The sequence below is a fragment of the Grammomys surdaster genome, unplaced genomic scaffold, assembly GCF_004785775.1.
Source record: "Grammomys surdaster isolate TR1022 unplaced genomic scaffold, NIH_TR_1.0 126076, whole genome shotgun sequence".
NCBI classification, from domain to species: Eukaryota; Metazoa; Chordata; class Mammalia; order Rodentia; family Muridae; genus Grammomys; species Grammomys surdaster.
The window spans coordinates 3,095,006-3,116,474 of record NW_021620885.1 but is presented as its reverse complement, the minus strand read 5'-3'; positions in this window follow the sequence as shown (position 1 = coordinate 3,116,474).

The window sequence follows — 21,469 nt, the reverse complement described above, 5'->3', positions numbered from 1 at the left end:
TGGGAGGTGTGGCCTTGATTAAGGAGGTGTGTTCCAGGGACAGGTTTCTAGATTTGAAAAGACTAGTGCTATTCCCAGTATTCTCTCCCTGCCTCCTCTTTGTGGATCAAGATGTGACCTCTCAGCTATTGCTCCAGCTTTTCCTGCCACCATGCCTTCACTCCACCATCATGGACTCTAACCCCCTGAAACCACAGCCCAATTAAATGCCTTCGTTTTATAAGTTGCCTGGTCTCAGTGTCTTATCACAACAGTAGAAAGATATTGAAGCAATATGCAGTAAGAGATAAAAACCTCAGAATGTCAGTGAGCAGAACTTTCAGGTGTCATAAACCAGAAACTGGAGATTTTAATAAGAAAAAAGAGAAAGGGAAACGTGTAGAAGCCTTAGAGCTGAAACTAACACTTGAGCTTAGCAGGTTCTTGATGGGCAGATCTTCTGAGACTCCAGGACAGTAGAGGTGTAGACAACCTGGTGTTAAAGGTAAACTGTTCTCCCCACAGAGGGGAGAGGGGTGAAGAATGCTGCACAGTGCTACATTGTAGTCACAGTAGAGAACAGCCACATGTTGAAGATTGTACTGTCATATTTTTAGCTCATTAAATTCTTTCACTGTCACCTGTTGCTACTGCAGCTTGTAGTTTAGAGCTGAGGAAATGATACTAGAGATACTTGAATAGCAACAAATTATCTTCCCCCTCAGAAATGGACACAAAACAGGAGAGGAGGTTTAAAACAGGATCCTGGTTCTTAATGTTATAATCAGCCAAAAAGAAGCATGGTTCCTATGCAGGTGGGGTATAGCCCCAAGAACAACAAAAACTTTGAATTAATAAATGACTTACATTGAACGAAACAAGATGGGAAGAAATATGCATGAGCCTCCGGAAAGGATTTTATAATGTATCTGAGCCAACTCAATGATAAATGTACATAATTAATCATAGACACCATTTTGGCAAATGATATTTTTAAGTGAAAGAGACAATTATCTATACAATTACATATGCACAGGAATGCATTATTTTCTGACTTTCAGCAGTCAGCCTACCTCCCCGTAAAGAAGAGAGCTACCTAATTTAGCATCCTAGTTTGTAACCTCACTCCGTCAAGGACAGTTTTAGGTGGCTGGAAGTTCAGAAGAGGAATATAAAAATAATGGCCATTTCTTGGATGTATTACTGTTATGTTTACCAAGTGATCTAGTCACTTATGATTTGCTTCCATTTTGAATATTCAAATATATATATATGTATGTATATAACAACTTATTTAAAGTACATTTATTACTTAATTTATTACTGTAAATTATTATATAATTACAGATTATATGCCCTCCCTTTTCCTTTTTCCCTTTTCTTTAAAAGAACATAAAATACTTTTCTAATTGCTTTTCCATTAACGCTCTTGAAAATCACTACCAATGTGTGAGGACAATGGACATATATGTGTGCTCCCTGAGAAGATGAAAGTGGAAGGAAAATGTATCAACTACAGAAAATGTATCAGCTACAGAAAGCAACAGGCTTTTCTCTTCTTTTAAGGGTAAATTCGTCCAGTTCTGTCATATCTTAGAAAGGACATGTAAGATGATAATTTCTATCCTGAACCAGACAAAAGCAGTTTTAAAGGTGGTTCTGCAATTTGCTATTTTCATACTAACTCGCAGTTACAAATTATCAATTTTTTGTATGCATAAAAGCTTATCATATCATTCTCATAAAATTTGAGATATCAAATTATTTCTATGAAATATCATACCTGGTCTCATGTCAGATGCATATCATGCTGAATTCTGTTTTAATTTATAATTAATGCTAAGTCTTCTCCCTTTTCCCCCCAGCTCTTTTATATCTTCTCCTTTTAAATTAATCATGTCATTCTGTCATTCATTCTTGCCAATATACGGAATGTTATGCATGTGTATAAGATATATATATATATATGAACATCTCATTTTATTTCATTCAGATTCCTACACTTTAAAAAAACGTTTTATTAGCATATTCATAGTTTAAAGTGGCATAATGACATTTCAAGTATATCATTTGGTATGACCCACATTCACACCCTATTAGTCTCCCACACACACACACACATGTGTGTGTGTGTGTGTATACCTATGAATGTATGTATGTATGTATGTATGTATGTATGTATGTTCCATCATGGCTGCTGTGGAAGTTCTGCCTGTGGCAGAGGGAGCTTGTAACACTATATTCATCCTGGTGGGTTAGAAGTAGCAGCATACATGATTATGCTCTTCATGGAGAGCATCTGCCAGGCTAGACCAGTGTTAAACCTTACAAAACCATACCACCTACTGGAGATCCACTGTTCAAATATCTAGCCAGAGTGGGACATTTTGCATTCAACCCATAACAAAAGCCTTTTGCAATTACCGAACATCTAAAACATGGAGATTTTAAGTTGAGATGTCCTGAAAATGTAATCCACATATAACAATTTTTGAAATCTCAGAAGAAAAACTATAAAATTTCTCAAAAAGTCTTTTTTCATATTGACTACAAGTTGAGATGGTAATATGACATGTATACTGAGTAAGGGTTTATATGTACTATTAATATAATATTTTTAATTAATTCATTTATTTCCTTCTGCCTATTAAATGTGGCTATTAGGAAAACTACAGTTCTATGCCTCACATTTATGGCTAGCATTGTCCTCCTATTGGGCAGAAGTGATCTAAGCATTTAAATAAAAGAAAGGCAGAAAGAAAGAAAGAAAGAAAGAAAGAAAGAAAGAAAGAAAGAAAGAAAGAAAGGAAGAAAGAAAGGAAGGAAGAAGAGAAAAGAGAAGAAAAGAAACAGGAGGAAGGGAGGAAGAAGCAGAAGAAGCAGGAGAAGGAGAAAGGACTAAAAGAAGAATCTTCAAGAACCAGAAGACTGTTTGAGAGACCTTCTGCAGATGCGGCCAATGGTAGGACCTCTAAGAAGCTGAGACTGTAGTTAAAATACATGGTTTATACATGCTCAGTGAATACCAGCTTTATTGGATGTCAGTTCAATGATATTATCTCAAACTCACTATAATACATCCTAGAATTACAACAATGAGTAAACAATCCAGTCTGCCCAAGAACACCCAATCTAAAAAGGAATTCAAGCAAGACAAAATTCTGCAAACTTTTATATTTCATATATTTTATTTATTTTATTTATTTTATTTATTTTATTTATTTTGTGGTAAACTGTGTTTACCTTTGATTTTTCTAAGACATTGTGCATAGTTCCCTATCTGGCTTGGATTAGAACAATAAACAACAGTTTCTGATTTGTAGTAGGTAAAAATTAACAGGAGTCATATAGTAAAGGGCAATTACATCATCTTTAGCAAAAACAAAAGCAAAAGCAAAAAAAATCTACTTGCTAATATACTATAAAGGTATCCAATAATAAAGATTAACTTAGAAACATTTACCCAGCATCTGTTTCTGTACTTTATGTATCATTCTTATGAAACAGCTTGCTGAATCCTGAGCCTCTCATGAAGCCCAGTTTATGGCTCTCTGCACATGCCAACATACATTTATACATACATGCATACATGCATACATGGGTGAGGCAACAAGTATGTGTATGGTTGAGCTTCAACATCTATGTCTCTCCTCTTCCACCTTTAAGCTTCTAAGAAGCCAACTCACTGCTTGGGCACACAGGACAGGAATGAGCGTGTATAATATGAGGCATTGCATATTTACATCTTAAAGAAAACAGAATCCTGTTCCTGGAGGAAAGAGAAGGAGAGTCTTGCAGGAAGCAGAGTTAGGTGTCAGTTTGGAGGGATGGGGACAGATGCAGCAAACAGGAATCATGGTAAGCTGTGGAAGACTTTGAAATTTGAGTTGTTTTGTTGATATTGTTAAGATATATAATTCCAAGACTCTAAGGAGTTGAGTCATCAGTGGATGAAAGATCCTAAGAAGGCTTGCTGGGAGTTATATTATCTCTTAGTGACTTCCTGAGAGATTTCCATAAGGACTTAAAATGTTTTTCCTTAATGTGCTATCTGCTTGCAGTAGAGTTATTTGACACTGGCAAGAACAGCTCCAAAAAGCTTAGCTGTCGCCAATTCTGGGGCTACCTCTTGGCTCCAGTAAGTCTTGACTTAAATTGTCCAAGGGTCTGTAGTCTGGAAGCATCTGTAATAGATAAACTCTTGCACCTCGACCCTAGCAATGGATAAGTACTGGCTGAATTGAAATCCTTATGGTTTAGAGAAATATTTAGTGTTGGTATCTTAGAACACTAAATAGGTACAACATCAGACTTAACAAAGGTGTCTAGGTGGTAGTAAAGAACCAATCTGGATCTTCCCAAATATTCATGGTTATGATGCAAACAGCTAGCTGTTCCACACCTAAAAGCAGGCTTTGCTCATTTCTCCCTCATCAGAGAAGTTTCTTTATTGAGTAGATAGTGGTTAATACAGAGAATCACAATTGGCAACGATAGTCAATAAGTAACTGGGGCCATTCTATAGCATGTCATTCCTTAAGACTCAGGGACCTTAAGGACCTCAAGGACCTATAGCATGCCATTCTTTAAGGCTCAAGGAAGAGGGAATAAAAAGTTTGTAAGAAAATTGAAGTGAAAAATTGTCTGCTGGACATGACACAAAAACTGAACTCAAGAACTCAAACCAGCTCTGGCTGCCTGCACAAGATCAAGCCGGTAAACATTCTAGGTCATGGAGTGGGAAGGGACTCATGAGCCCCACACCTATAAGGGGAACTATAAATACTTGGTGGCTTCTGCCAGATGAAAAGTCAATTCTCTTTCAGGGTGTGGCTCCTGATAGCTTGGCCATGCTCCACCGAATGGCCCCATTGCAGAACTATATGGACAGCACAAATTGGAGTCAATGGGTTACTGAAATAATAATAATAATAATTAATAATAATAATAATAATAATAATAATAATAATTGACCCGACCTGCAGGTCCTAGTTATTCGTGGGGGCAAGGAGGACCGTACCCAACCTGAAAAAGAATGGGCAGGAGAGAAGAACGGACTCAAGGAAACAATTGCTTGTCAAGAGTCGTGTATTCGAACATAAAACGCTTTCTTATAGTATGCTTTACAAGGGGAGGGGGTAAGAGGGGCCAGGTGGTGGAAAAGTACAGAATCTTCATGGCCTGTGCCCTGAAACATTTCATGGTCTACATGGTACACTGCCTTGAATTATGATCTCCCTGCTATTCTTCAGAAGATATAGTACACTGCTTTGAGTTATGGTCTCCCTGCTATTCTTCAGAAGATATGGTACACTGCATTGAGTCTATCTGCAGCTGCCAGGCAGGATCTTGTGGTTGCCAAGCTGCAGGGTGCATTGTGCATATGGGGAAAGGTAGGGGGTGAGGGTAAGGGCGAGGGTCCTGGCTTCTGGCATCTCCCCCTTCCCTGTTTAGTAGAGAAGGCGTCTTGTGATCAATCCCAACTATGTGAATTTCAAATTTGGAAGTCTAATTATGGGGGGTCTTGGACAAATTCACAACCCCAAAACATTGATGTGAGACGAGTCATGTCGATGGTCGAAGGCTTTAGGCTGTCGACGATGGGCAATAATAATGTAGTGGTTTGAATATGCTAGGCCCAGGGAGTGGGGCTATTAGGAGGTGTGGCCTTGTTGAAGGAAGTGTTTCAGTGTAGGCATGGGCTTTAAGACCCTCATCTTAGCTGCCTGGAAGCCAGTCTTCTCCTGATTGCCTTTGGAACAAGATTTAGAACTCTCAGCTCCTCCACCACCATGCCTGCCTGGATGCTGCCATGCTTTCTGCCATGATAATGGACTGAACCTCTGAACCTGAAGCCAGCCTCAATTAAATGTTTTTCATTATGAGAGTAGCCACAGTCTTGGTGTCTTTTCACAGCAATGAAAAACCCTAACACAAATAATAAAGCACGCCCACACATGTGCTCTCTCTCTCTCTCTCTCTCTCTCTCTCTCTCACACACACACACACACACACACACACACACACACACACAAAGAGCAAATAGAGAGTGGGAGGCGAAGGTAGGCCTGGGAAGAGTTATACTAGGTAGCTGTATTTAAAGCCCACTCCTCTTCTCCCTTCAAAACTATAAGTGGAAGTCGCTTAGCTTAAGGCTGACACACTGTTCAGTCAACGTAAAACAGAAATGGAAGGGAGAAAAAGTCTACAAGAGGCCTGTCAAGAGAAGCTGTGCAGTTCTGCACAGGTCACAAGGAAGCAACACAAGATGGTTGGGTTGTTTGTTTTAGACCCCTGTTCCAGTCCAACCCTGAATCCCTGAGCATCTTCAACTTCTAAGGTCCCTGGGTAGTTCTGAGCTTAGAGACAGATGAGTCAGCCTGTCCTAAGCACTATGTGTGTCACTTCCTATCCCGTGTGTTTGATGGCTAACCAGGCCTGTAAGCTGGTTCCTAGCCTGAGGCAAAAGAAGGAGGAAGCTGCCTTGCTTTGATCCTAAGTTGGGAGACCTTGTCACCCACAGGTCATGATGTTATCTTGGGAAAATTGTGACTAGTTCTTACTTTCACTCTTTAAAGAAAACACAGTTAAATGGTCCTTTGTAGACAGATACTAGAAAAGCTAAGTTATGTATTTTCTGGGATATCTTTCAGTGACAATATAAATATTCCTCTTCTGAAATGTCCTTTTCTGTTGATCAGATGCCGTTTAAAGTACCCTCCAGTCAGACCCCTCCGTCACACCCACCCTTCTCCCAACTCAAGAATATTTTCTCCTCTGCACAGAGGCTGCAATTGGAAGATGTTCTGTTGTTTGTCCTGTTTTGTGGCTGGAAACGTGGGGAACGTATCCTGAAACTCTGTGAGGCTTTCTCTAGCCTCTGCTGGCTAGTATAATGGTTTATGAAGTATAATGTCTATAGGAAATAAATTATAGCAGATGACAGGCAGGCACCTTCAGATGGGCCTGTATCTACTCATCAGGATAAACCTCAGATCACTACAGAGGGGCATACTGGCCCCCAGGTCTTCTAGATATTAAGCCCAAATGCAGGCTTCACATTGAGAAATGTAGAGACTGCCAGCATTCTTCTTCCCTACCCCACATCTTCCTGCCCAGGCTCTGACTTTTATTCCCAGTGCCAGCGTCTACTATACTATGCTTTTGGGCTCTCGGCTTGCTCTTTCTCACCTTTGCCTGGCATCCTAACTCTCAAAGCTGATGATTGCTTCAGCTTGCAGGGACCCCTCCTGGTGGAGCTCTTCCCAGCTACATTTGTGATGGTGGTGATCCTCCAAGACCACACAGCAGAACTTAGGAAACCACCTCCAGGTAGAGATGACCCCCAGGTCAATTCAATGGCAGAACCATTGGACGAGGCCCTTACGTGTAGCTTGCTTCTTCTATCTTACGGCATGATCTTTTCTGCCCTGTTCTCATCCAACTCTCGGTTTCTCTGAGAGATTGCTGATGGGAAACAGCCGGAACTTCTCTGTCTGTTTTCACTTTATGATGAGGCTTCTTCTTCGACCCCTTCCCTTCCATGTGGCTTCCAAATGTTTTCTAAGTTCTCCTGTACAGCCTCAATCCTTCCCATAGGAGTCACTAAATTTGTTCTGGAGTCAAAGCTCTCATACTACTAAATACCAAGCTTTAGGTTTGCAAAACTCAGTTCAACAAAGCAGAGGTTACAAACACAGATGACCAGAGAGGCACACTGACAGGTGCTTGATCATTTGGGTGGGAAGTGGGGCGAGCACAGGCTACGTTTCAAGCATGCGCAGTCGATCGAAGCCTTAGAGGAAGGCTAGCACCTAACACCACAGCTTTCCATTTTCTCCTAAAGAAAGAAACCGACATTCCTATCAGCAGCCTACTAATTTTTTTAATCTATAAGTCTTTAAAAAACAATGTTGATTAACTTTTAACGATTCCATACTGGCTCAACGCAACTTGTCCCCGAGCAAGACCTTCTTCACTGGTTTGCTGTTTGCAGTGGCTCTTAGAAGTGGATCTGCAGACAAGCCTTTCGTGCAGTGTGATTTGAAGACTGAGACATGATTTGAAGTAAAGCAGTGGAAAATCATACAGAACAGCCTGGAAACCTACAGTTCCTGGTATTTATGCATAGAAACTACAGGAACAACCACGGGATGCCTATTAAATGGCAAACAGCCACTTAAGAAAATCTTTTAATGAAAGGATATTTTAAACATCCTATAAGAGGTCCACTGTGCATTCTTTTGTGTCTGAACACCCCATTTTTCATAGACAAGAGGCCTCTAATTGTCTTTTACTTCAAACTATCTTTGTCAGCAAGGATATCGAGAAGGCTGTAAAAGTTGGCGGTGAAATCAGTTTTCATATCCCTTATGTCAGTTTACGTTTTGAATGACAACTAAGGTTATCTATTTACAGATCTTGTAGCTTTATGCACAAACAAGGAGATAGGAAAAACACATTATCTCCACTATTACTAGACATTATCTGTAGAAAAGCAAAAAATGTAAAGCTTTAAATAAAAAAATCTTTCAACATAGGTTGGCAAAAAGAGCCAACTGACTAAGATTCCAGAACCAAGGTTGTCAACCTCAGTGCTATTTACATAGGAGTCAGCTAAGGTTTGAAGGTGGGTCTCCCCTTGTGCTATAGGCTATTTAGCGACAATCCTGGCCTCTGCCTACTAGATAACAGTGGTGCCCTCCCAGACCATTGGTAATACCCGAATAGCATCTCCAGATACCACCAAATATTTCTTGCCCTCAGTTAAAAAAAGCTTTGCTCCAGGGGACTTGTATGTGGCAACTCGGATTCCGAGCCACAGAAAGTCCTGAAACGGCAATTCACACCAAAACAGAGCTATTAGAAGAGCCATCCCCATGGTTTTCCTCCAAATCACACTGCAGAGATCAGAAAGGAAGCCAAGAGCACCGAATGGCATGAAAGTTGCTGTGGGTGACAGGGTTAGGAAAAGCCGGCAATAGAAAGTCACCTCTTCCCACTGTCAGTAATACTCCAGCAAGTAGGAATTGAAACTGAGCCAGGTGATAAATAATCTGGTAGATTCCAAATCCCAGATTCAGTCTCTGAACTTCTATCTTGAGCCAAAGAAAAGGTAAATTTCAACATCCAGAGAGATGGGATGATTTGGAAGTTAGATGTGAAACAGGGAGACCTCCTTTTCCATAATTTTCAAATCAAAACTTTTTTTTCAGGAAAACTTGAAAGGTCATAATAGTGATTTGAAATTGATAACTCTCAAATTTTTCCTTTTTGTTTACGGAAGAAATCATCCATTTGATTTTTCAATAGACCTCATAAACATAACCATCTCCATGCCAGAACAGAAATTAAATGACTGTGTGAGGCTCAGGGGGATACGCACGACGATGTCTTTGTACCAAGTCAGGAGAGCAAGTGCACAAAGGCAAATGGACCAGAAGATGTGTTGTGTGCACTTACAGTTTCGACAACACTCCTCATCAGAACAACTACAGTTTTCAAAGGCGAGACTACTTAATGTTTCTTGTATTGCTTTTCTGGAAGGAGATATATAGGGAACACAATCTCTAAGATTGTGGTTGAGTTTTGGGCTATTTAACTTCTTTCAAAATTGCATCTTCAAGGCTTCTTTCCATGGTGTATTATAAACTTAAAATCTGTTTTGATGGTGTGGTAATGGTGGATGCATGTCATTACACTTGCACTTAGATTCTCCAACAGAAGTCAACTCAGAGGCTCATCAGGGGCTCCAAAGGCTCACTAGGGGAGCCCATTAGCAAACTAAGTTCCGATGCTGTTTCACCAGTTACAACAAATGCACTGCACTGATAGAAGATATTAATAATGGGGGCTGAGTCCTGGTGAGGGCTTGCGAGTGGAGTTCTCTCCACTCTCCATTCTCTCTTCACCAGAAATGGAAAGGTTCCTATAATAATCCCACTCATCACCATATATTTTGTAAATTTTATAATCAAGCCTTCAAGTGCTAAAACCCTCTCTGTCTTTAAAATGTCCCAGAAGATGAATCACATCACTAGTTATTTACATTTAATGCTTAAGATGAAGGAGAGATAGGACAAGACCTCTTTTTTTTTAATTGATCATTTTATTCATTTACATTTCAAATGATATCCCCCTTCCTGGTTACCCCTCCACAACCCCCACAACCCATCTCTCTCTCTTCCCTCCCCTTTGCCTTTATGAGGGTGCTCCTCCACCCAATCACTCCCACTCCTGTCTCACCACTCTAGCATCCCCCTATGCCGGGGCATCAAGCCTTCACAGGACCAAGGGGATTGTAACTTCATAGGAAGAACAATAATACCAACTAACCAGAGCCCCCAGAGCTCCCAGGACTAAACCACCTACCAGAGAGCACACCTGAAGGGAGCCACAGCTCCAGATACATATGTAGCAGAGGATGGCCTTGTTTGACATCAATGGAAGGGGAAGCCCTTGGTCCTGTGAGGACAAGACCTCTTCATAAAAGCCTGACCATGGGGTGTTCTTACCTAAACTCCTAAAAACTCAATTTGAACCTTGTAAACAGTGGACCTCAACATGAATATTTTGGGGCAATCTCTTCATTTCAGCAATTTCTCAAGAGTTTCCATTTTCTCCTTCCAGAAGAACTTTGGAAGGAGAGTTCACTCATAATTTCTTGCAATGCATCAAACAAGATAGGTAGAATTTAAGTCTAATTTATGGCAGCTAGTGCTAGCCAGGGAAAGAGTAACATGGTGAATCAGACAGCCTTTTCTTAGTCTTTAAGAAATAGAAACAAGGTGTGAAGCTGACATATAGTTAATTTGTTTTCTCTGTGACATGCTTCTCACCCTGCCATAAGAACTATAGACCTCAGTTTTCATCTCTGCCACAATGGAAGATTCTTCAATGCAGAAGCTTCTTGGCTAGTTGTCAGAGGGGAATCTCCAGGCTCATTAAGACCCTCATCAGTGAGGGGAGGAAGGCTTGCAGCCCAGCTTCATCCTAGGTGTACTGAGTACTCCTAATGCTGTGACCCTTTCATACAGTTCCTCCAACCATAAAATTATTTTTATTGCTACTTCATGACTGTAATTTTGCTATTTTAATTAATCATAATGTAAATATCTGTGTTTTCCTGGGGTCTTAGGCAACCCCTGTGATAGGATTGTTTGTCCATCCCATAAAGCATTGCGGCCCACGTTGAGAAGCACTGGTTTAGATGGCGGTCTAGAGTGACCCATAACAGAAAGGAATGTACAAAAACAACTCAAAGAAGATGCACTGACTGAAAAGGAAACCTGGAGTAACGGGATGTGATGCCCAGTAAGGAGGCACAGGCATGGCAAACTCACGTCTTCTGGATCTGAAGGAATTCAGGTTCCACTGAAGCTGCAGAACACTGCGCAGATCACTATTTTGAACCTCCACGATTGTGGGGAGGGGCAAAGTAAGACTCTTCAGGTTCATGGCTAGAGAGCAAGTAGGATTTTCTTATTGGTGTTCAGAGCAACACACTTACCATTTCAAAAGGTTCTAAGAAGCTCAACGGAGGAAAGTAAGGTAACTAGATTTTGAGGTCAAAATTTGCATTTCCAAAGCACTAGAGAAGAAGTAAGTGATATTTTGAAGTAAGACTAGAAGCTATTTTTAGAGATGGGGGAAAGACACAAAGCGACAGAGGGGAGCTAGGACTTCTTCAGTACTGTGTACAAGCTTTTATTTACATTCCTGACAGTAAACAAAGTCTGTGTCTTAAACTGTGGTTGGTGTGGAATAGCACAGCGGCTGCTTAGAGCAGTATATATATTTTCTGCACATGTGCAATATTTTAAAAATAAATGAATCACACAGAAGCAGAGAGGATACATTTTGACTAATTTAAATATCTCTGTGTATTGCTTGGGGAATATTGAGAAATCTTATTTCAGGCTTCATGAACTGGTGTTTGGGTCCTGTTGTCTTTTTTTTCTCACATTATTTAATACAAATTCCATGAGAAGGAAAAGTTGCTATCAAACAGTGACATAGCAAATGCATCCTCAGCTATGGAAGGGCCTGTCTTGTGACTCCACTGACATTTCCATGATTAATTACTAGATAGACAGGGAAAATTAAAGTTGGACTCCAGGAGCTGCTACCAACAGAAGGCATAATGTGTTTATGGCATTGTAAAATGTAATTTACTGAAATTTATCTTCCAATGCTTTTCGAACCTGCAAATGCTGTGTAAAATGAGATATACCGGTAAATTCCAAAGTAAAGCTCGGGCTCTTGGGACTCCATACACCTTTGATCTTGTCACAAATTGGCTCCTGGAAGCCAAGGCTCCAGCACTCAGGTCTCCAGGGACCTTCCCCCTGAAGCATCTCAAAACAAATAAAGTAGCTGAGACAGATGCTAGGCCCAGACAGAATGGCAACTATTTCACAAAATTAACCCCAAACAATGTGAACAGACAGTTCCCCACGTGTCATTATATCTCTTCCTTCCCCAACCCCCTTCCCCCACTCCCATGAAATCATTCTATTGCTTTGGCTTAAATGCAATAGATAAAGGTGTTCAGCCTGGGCTGGCAATATTTCGAATACATATTTCAATAGATTATCCTGAAATGGTCTCCTGGAAGCAGTTAGGCTGACCAGCTTTGCAAACATCTCTGTCAGCCCTGCTCACACCCAGGGCTAGTGGATGAGACCAGGGGGTGATGATAATCACTGTCTGTCTGCCAGGCCCTGGGTGCGCTGCCCGCATTTCCACAACAGCCCATCTGGAGAGGAAAAAGAAAAGAATAAGGAGTGTAATTCAATGAATCCTTGGGAAACAAGCTCCGGGCTTTCTCTTTCCTTTTAAAGGAGAAGTGATATCAGAAGCAGGATTATGAAAAAGAGTTAGTAAAAAATAGGATCATTGTGAATTAGGAGAGCGAGGGCATTTCAAATTGAATTACACAGGATCATGGCAATTAGAATTGGAAAAGATCTCTCAGTCTCTCTCTGTCAAAGCATGATCACTCCCAGTGGTATATTCTTCCAAGCCCAGTCCAGTCCAATTTTGAGTGATTCAAGTGATGGAGCGTCCTCTCTTCTCTTGGGATATCACTTAACAGTCAAAAATAGCTAACTGCTAGGACATTCCCGCATGGTTTTTCTCTTTGCCTTATTTCCATTATTATGTTTCGTATTTGCCCCAATCCATCTTAAAATTATTTAAATTTAACTTTGAGTGATTATAATCTATGTTTAAATGATTAAACCCAGCTGAGTCTGAGTCTTCATAGCTAGGTTAGCCTGTCTCTCACCCTCTCTTTCTTTCATGTGTTCCTCCCATTTATACTTAGATACATACATATGGGTCCCATAAACACATTTAACTACATGCACATATATCATATACACAATATGAGTATGTTATACTGCTTCATTTTCTAGTGAGAAATAAAAAGCCCATGATTTTTAGACAATTTGCCAATTAAACAATTACAAAAATCAATCAATAATCTGTTCCTCTAAAGCTGATAAAAGGCAACAAATGTAAAGTTAAATATTTTACTTTGTGAGTATATTTCTTTCACACAGATAAAATGTTCTTTTCCTACACTGTTCACAATAACTTATTTGGTATAAATAATATAGATGCAAAATATAATACTAATATTATAAACATGTTTCTAGAGAACATTACTCGAAGCTTTCTTGACATCCATTGAAATACACTAACTTATACTTTCTTCATGGATGGACTTATTGACAATAAATGTGATTTAAGGTTTGAGCGGGTAGTGAATACTGGAAGAACAGCTGGGGTGTTAAAGGGTAATGGGATTTGCTTAAAGATATTTAAAGGAGATCAAACAGATTAGGTAGCTTTCTACTTTCTTTAGTAGAACTGCCCCAATGTATTTTTCACACTGGTCAATCAACCAACCAATGTCCCAAACATGGAGGAATATAAGTTCACTAGAAAAAAAAAATACAAATGAATGAACTTAAAAAAAAAAGCAAGATAGAATTCAACATTCCTATGAGGATTTTATATGTCAGGAATTCATGAAACCTACAAGCCCGAATGCATCTTAGAAATCATAATCAGTGATGCAGCAGTCACAGTCTGAAAAAAATAGAGAGCCTTGTATAAAACTTTAAACTTTTAAATATGTTCAGTAATTAAACTTTTGTATGTGTGTGTGTATGTGTGTATGCACGCACACATGTGCGCACGTGTGTGCACGCTCACTCACAAGTATGTAACATGTTTCTGTGTCAAATTCTTTTATAAATATTTTTCACTTTAATTTTTTTCTCTTTTTTGGTTTTGAAGATTGAATTTAAAGTCTTGTGTGAGCAGGACAACTGTTTTGTCACTGAGATATGCAGTAGTCCTCTTTTATAAATCTTACAAAACCTGCCAACAAAGGAATGTTTAAAACACAGAGAGTGTGCAGGGTAGTAACAGGTGAAGAGCAGACTATACGTTTTGGTGAGAAGAGGGAGATGCAGGCAGAATGAAGAGGAAGAATGCAGTGAACAGGAACAGCGAACAGGTTTGGAGTGTTCAGTGTATACCAAGCATTAGTATAAAAGCTTGGCATCATTTAATTTAGTAATCTCTTACTTCAATATGCATTACCCACCTTTATCACATGATGAATCTGAGGCACAATGTATTCGTATCCAAGTTGTTTCACAGCGAGACTGGGTCATAAACCCAGAAACTAACACTCACATCTGTGCATTAATAGAGGAGCACTAATGACAAGCAGGTCAAATTGCCCTCTAAACCCACGAAAGAATCAGTAGTTGGAGGACCCTTCAGGGTAGAAGGAGTGAAGGGAAGACTGGTTGGTTGAAAGACTCTCGGAAAAACATTTAAGACCTATTTTACCATGCCAAGTGAATCAAAAGTGTAGAAAAAAATTATGATAGAAACTAAATCTTCTTTGGGGGATACTTAAAAAACCTGACACTTATTTTTTATAATGGAGCCAACCAGCTACCTGATCCCGACCTACACTGTAGTGCCTGTCTACAAGGGCCTTCTGTATATAGAAGGCTTGATATCTTATTGCATCAGCCTCCATAACTGCTTTTATTGATGACATCAGCTCTTGATAATATGCTGGTTTCCTCTTGTAGTTTTGAGTGTATGTGTGTGTGTGTGTGTGTGTGTGTGTACTTAATTTCGCTGAATATTGTACATATGTGTGCAAAACAATAATGGATACTGAAATAATATTGTTTGTATATCCATGTAGAAATGAAAGTTGTACTCTACCTCAAGCATATAGATTGATAATGGACCAGTGAGGAACTGTGGTATATCAAAGTATTTGATTTTGTCCTTGCATATTCTAAATCAATCTATTTCAAATTACTGCATATTTTATCACTTCAAAATCATATCTATTTCATTTCTATAATAAAATCATTTCTATAACCTTACATAAATCATGGTTTATATATGTAGATAGCAAAGTAAGAAAAAGTAGGCATAGCACCCACAATTATCCAACAGCGATGGCCACTATTGGTACTTAGGATAAAATTCTTATGGTTACCTATCCACTTCTCTCACTGTATATACATTTGGGGCAGACAAAACTGAGATCAGCTGTATATGTTAAATGAACTTTTTTTCCCACTCAAAAAGTGTAATTTTACAATAAAGAAATGTACCCAATGGCTCAAGTGTTGAAGACTTGATCCTGCAGTAGTGTTCAAAGGAACTGAATCATGAGAGCTTTGATTTCCTCAATGAAATGATTATAGATGACTAGACTTTCGGAAGCCAGAGGAAGTAGGCCACTGAAGTATGCCCTTGTTACCTTTTATATCCTTTCTTATGTTTCTTCTTCTTCTCTGCTTCCTGGTTGCAATGGGGTAATCAACCTTCCTCTACCTTTCCTTCTGCCATGGTGTATCTGCCTTACCCACAGGCCTAATGAAGCGAACTGACCATAAACCAGAACTGTGAATCATAACAATTCTTTTGGGCTAGAGAGATAGCTCAGAGGTTAAAAGCACTGGCTGTTCTTCCAGAGGTCCTGAGTTCAGTTCCCAGCAACCACATGGTGGCTCACAACCATCTATAGTGAGATATGGTGCCTTCTTCTGACCTGTAGGTGGACATGCAAGCAAAACACTGTATACATAGTAAATGAATCTTTAAAAACAAAACAAAAAGAAAAAAACAACAATTCTACCCTTAAACTGTTTATGGCAGGTATTTGTCATAATGACTAAAAATCTAATTAACATAATAATGTAATAATTAACATAATAATGTAATGTGGGCACCTTGGGTACTTAGTATAGATTTCCAAAATAATTTGACCATACAGATTGTTCATTATTGCTCATGACCATTATGTTATCATTAGACATTATATTTATTTTAATTTTAAAGTGATTATTAGGGATGGAAAGTATGATTACAATCTGAAATATGTAAAGTATTTGATTCCTATTGCAAAATTGGTATGTTTCTATGTTTTAAGAATTTACCTTCATGGCAAGAGATATGGAAAATACATTCTTTGCTGATCTCTAGAAACCTGGAAATTATCGTTTTTATAAAATCTTCAACAATAAAAGGGGAAATTGTAATTTATTACTTTAAATTTGAATTTTTCCTGTGTGTGTGCATGTGTGTGTGTTGAATATGTATATAGGCATGTGTATACTTCTATGGGTTGCATGTGTGCGCACATGGGTATATATGTTTATGGAGACTAGAGGTCAAGATGTCATTCTCTGTGTGCCATCTACCTTGTTTTGTGAGCCAGCATCTCACACTGACCTGTGGCTCACCAGACAGCCGTGGCTAGCTGGCCAGAAAGCCACAAAGATGCCTGCTCTACCACCTTGGGTGAGCAAGAGCCACTACATCCAGTTTTCTTTTATGCAGCCTTAGAATCAAACTCAGATTACCATGATTGTGCAACAAGCACTTTACCAATTCAGCCATCTCTCCAGCCTTTCCTCAGACTTTTCTCGGCCTATTTTATGGCCATCCCTCCTGTATTCAAGGCTTTAGTTCCCAGATGATGTTGATGGGTGGTTAGGTCAGAAGGGCCCTAATTTCATCAGTGGGTTAACTCATTGATGAGTTCATACTAAATGGGCTATTAGAAGGTGGAATCTGGTTGGCAAAGTAGGTAACTGGGGGCATGACTTTATAGAGTATAGCTTATCCTCAGCCCCTTTTTGTCTCTTTCTGCTTCCTGGTTGCCATCTAGTGAACTGCTTAGACTAACAAGGTCCTCTCTACCATTGTTCTGCCTGGCTTCAAAGCAATGGATCCACTCAACCACACACTTGAATCCTTTGAAGTTATGAGTCAAATGCATTCCTCCCTTAAGTTGCCCTTTTTAGATATTTTATCACAAAGAAAAAAAATGACTTACAGTCATTTTTATTTCTCCCATGTATAAAAGCACATTTAAGGTCACCCACTTTTCATTGTGGTGTTCTTTTTTTGTAACCAATATATAAAAATGTTACTAAGTTAAGGACATGAAGAAATTTTGCAATTTCCTCTCTTGTTTTTGTAGTAAGTCATGTTTATCTATGTAAAGGGGTGTTTGTGAAAAGGCAGACAAGCAGAAAGCACAGGTCAAAAGGCTTGAGAGAAGGCTTAGAATGACTTGAAACTCTAGTTTTCAAGTTAAAGATGACATTTTTAAGTCAAGAAGAAAGTAGTTCTCTCTGGTTAAGATGTATTTGGGAATGTCTTCTATGTATAAATTTGCATTACATAAAGAAGGCATTAACAGAATACAGGTTCACCTAAAAAATTAGGAGCTAATTTTTGAAATGACAATGAAAAATCTTCTTTCTAAGAACAGATATGTCTTTTGGCTAAACATGGATGAAAGCTTTTCCTCAGTAGGGCATAATAACTCCTGCAGGCTCACAGCAGTAAAACTAAGTCAGCCTTAAAGTATCCTATTACAATAAAATCAAATTTAACCTCTTAAACTCAAGGCATAAATCACTCATTTCTCTTTCAAACAATTTGTGAGTATATTATCATAAATACTACCTGTCACAAGACTGACAGCTGTCAGTAGCTAAAAACTATGAATAAAATTGAAGATGCATTTGAATTAGAGAACCAGCATAGCTTTTTTTTCTTGATCGGTAACGATAATAAAAGGTTATGACAGACAAGAGAAAGAATCTCAGACAGTTGAAATCAAGAAAACTTTCTTTAAATTAAAGACAAAATCATCCTCAATAGAGTTTTATTTTTGCAAAACTAACAGTCAGTAAGATAGCTATTGGACCTTGGTAATGTGTAGCAAGGGCAAATTATGTTTACTTTTTGAATTTTTACATCGAAAGTATGTATTGAATTGCAGGGAATGATTTTAAAACAGTACTATTTAAGTTTATATTTTTGTGAACGATCCTGAACCTTCATTAGTATTTCTCCAACAATATAAAATTAATCTCTTCTGTGCTTTAAAATACACTTTTAATCATTTACTAGAGTGAATACATACAAATGCTTTTGAAAAGACCCAACCCAAAATATTTTAAATAAAAGAAGTTTCTTTGACATTTTCAATCTCAATTTGTCTCTCTTTTGCATTTTATGATTTCAAGAACATAGTATCATGTGCAACAACTTGAATAGATCTCAAGGGTATCATGCTAAGTGGAAAAAAGCTGACCTCAAATGGTCATATACTTTTCAATTCCATTTACATAACACCCTTGAAATGACAAGCTACGGAGATGGAAAGGAGATTGTTAGTTGTCAAGGTACAGAGGTGGAGGTGGTTGTCACTAATAAATTGGCAGCTGGAGGAAAGTTTTTCAGTGTTTTTGGTTTTGTGTCTTGGTTATGGTCGTAGTTGCAGAAATCTATACACAAGATGATATCACATGGAACAATGTGCATACACTCGTGACTGCATGTCAAAACTGATCAAAAACTGAACAAAGTCTGCACTATGTGGAGCACTTCTGTACTAATATGCGTCTCCTGGTTTTGATCTCGTACTGCAGATCAAATGATGGCATGTCACCATTGGGGAAAACTAATGGAAAGATTCCCAGAAACCCAGTGCATTAATTTTGAAACTTTGTATCTAATTAGTTAAAACTTTTTTAAAAATGATTTTGAAATTACACTATCTACCTATTCATATTTTATCACATATAAGGCAATTATCAAAAAGGAAGCAAATTATAGTCCTCAGCAGCCACATTGTCTATGACACAACTTATGTACCAGTGAAATCTACTTTCCTCGATGGATAATTCCTCAAACTCTTACTCAATGCTGACTTGTTCTTCAAACACATTTCTAGTATGTATAGTTACTTAGTTTTCACAATTACAGCAGATGTATTTATTCAATCTACTAGGTAGTTATTCATTACTTTCTCAAAATAAAGATACATGGCCTGAAATTCAGGAGAAAAAAAAATCTAGACAAGAGATATATCATTGTGGGAATCTTTTGTATCCCTTGGGAAAACATCCTTACACTTTTCCCAATGGAGAGCTAATAAGTGGGATGTGAGGGGGGAGGAAGATAAATGGAAGCACGTCTGGAAGAGCTCTCTCATGGAGACTGTGAATTGTCCTGAAGACAATGACGAACCATCAAAGAGCTGTTAAGCCAGGGTGTGGGATAAAGGGTGGGGTTTTGTTTTGTAGGACTTCATAGTTTTCAGTGTGAAAAACTTGAGGGCAAAGATGAGAAGTTGTCTTAACAACTCTGAGATTACCCAAGATCTATGAAGACAGATGGAAGCAGAAAGACTTCCTTGGAAAGATTGACAGGACTTGGTTCTCATTCTTCTTCATCCTTATAGGAATAAAGATATTCAAACATGACCCAAAGATGGCTTCTAGAGGAGTTTGAGGCAGGAGAATCTATCAAATTAGTGGCAAGTTCAGATCAGTTTATTAGCTCCAAAAGTGAGACAGCCCAGATCTTGATTGAGTAGATCTTGATGCAGTCTGTAGACCAATGAAAATGAATGTACTACAACTATACACTACGGCATAGTTGTTTCTCATCAACATACTACAGTGAGAAAACAAGGCAGAGAAACAGTAAAGACAGTTGGCATCCATCATAACAAGTCCAAACACTAGGAGACAAATTGTAGTTATTTTTATAGAGGATACATGGAGTCACAAGGAAAGAGGGAGGGGACAGATGTCTGGAGTCTGTAGAAATTCGTACGTTGACCTTACACTTGGGTTTGTTTTCTATTGCTGTGGTAAAACACCATGACCAAAAGCAACCTGGGAAGGAAAGAGTTTATTTGGTTTACACATTCCAGTCATAGTCATGAATGGATGCCAAGGCCAGGTACTCAGAGACAGGAACTAAATCAGAGATGATGATATAATGCTACTTACTGGCCTATTTCCCAAGCTTGCTAAGATTGCATTTTCATATAACCCTGGACCACTTGCCAAAGGGGTAGCACCACCCACGTCAATCATTAATCAAGAAAACACCCAACAGACTTGCCTGTAGGCCAATCTGATGGAGGCATTTTCTCAAAGTTCCTCCTTTCCAGATAAGTCTAGCTTGGGTCATGTTGACAAAAAAAAAACCTAAACGTACACTGTTTGAAATTCATTCAGCTGTACATTTACTTTTGTTCCATGTGCTTCAAAGTTTGGGTAAAAACTCATATAAAATGCACATACAGCAGCAAAAATGTATTGAAATGCCAATGTGTTAATGAAGCAAATCCACTGGCTGTACATTGCAAAAAATAGGTTTAAAAATTACCTTGTGCAGTGTTTAAGTCCTTTTATTATACTTGCAAATGAATGGAAGAGAGGACTTTTGCTATTGATGGTTACATTCACCAGACCATCAAGACAGATGCAATACTTAGCAGCTTTGGAAGTATTAGGCCTACAAAACTGTAAAAAGTTACCTTACCTACCTTATATAAAATAGACATGGTTTTTGTAAACATTATCTAGAGAGTACTTTAGAGTTCCATGTAAAAGGAGGTCCAGATATCTGGCTTCTAGTCCAACATATTTAGAAGTCAATACTCTGCCCTGGCACTTCTGTCATCTTTGCTGATATTACCTATTTCTTCTTGTATCAATTGGAAAAAAACTTTCAGCATGTGGTATAGATGTTATAAAAGAAGGAATGAAAGATACCAACATGAATAAAGGAAGAAAAAGTTCAAAGAAAGTATTCGTAGAAAATCAACAGAGAAAACCAAATGTTAGCTCTTGGAAAATATCAGTAAATCTGACAAAACTCTACAAAGGCTAAGAGAGAACAGAAATGGTACAAATGACTAATACCAGAAACCAAAGATCATAATTATGATTTTCTGTAAAATTTAAATGAATAGTCAGGAATACTATGAACAACTCTTCATTCACACACCAAAGAATGTAACAACTTATGAAAAAAAAATGTCATAAATATGAAGGGAGCAAAGAGTGCTGTTTCAAGGAAGGAAATGCAAAGAGTGCTGTTTCAAGGAAGGAAATGGAGG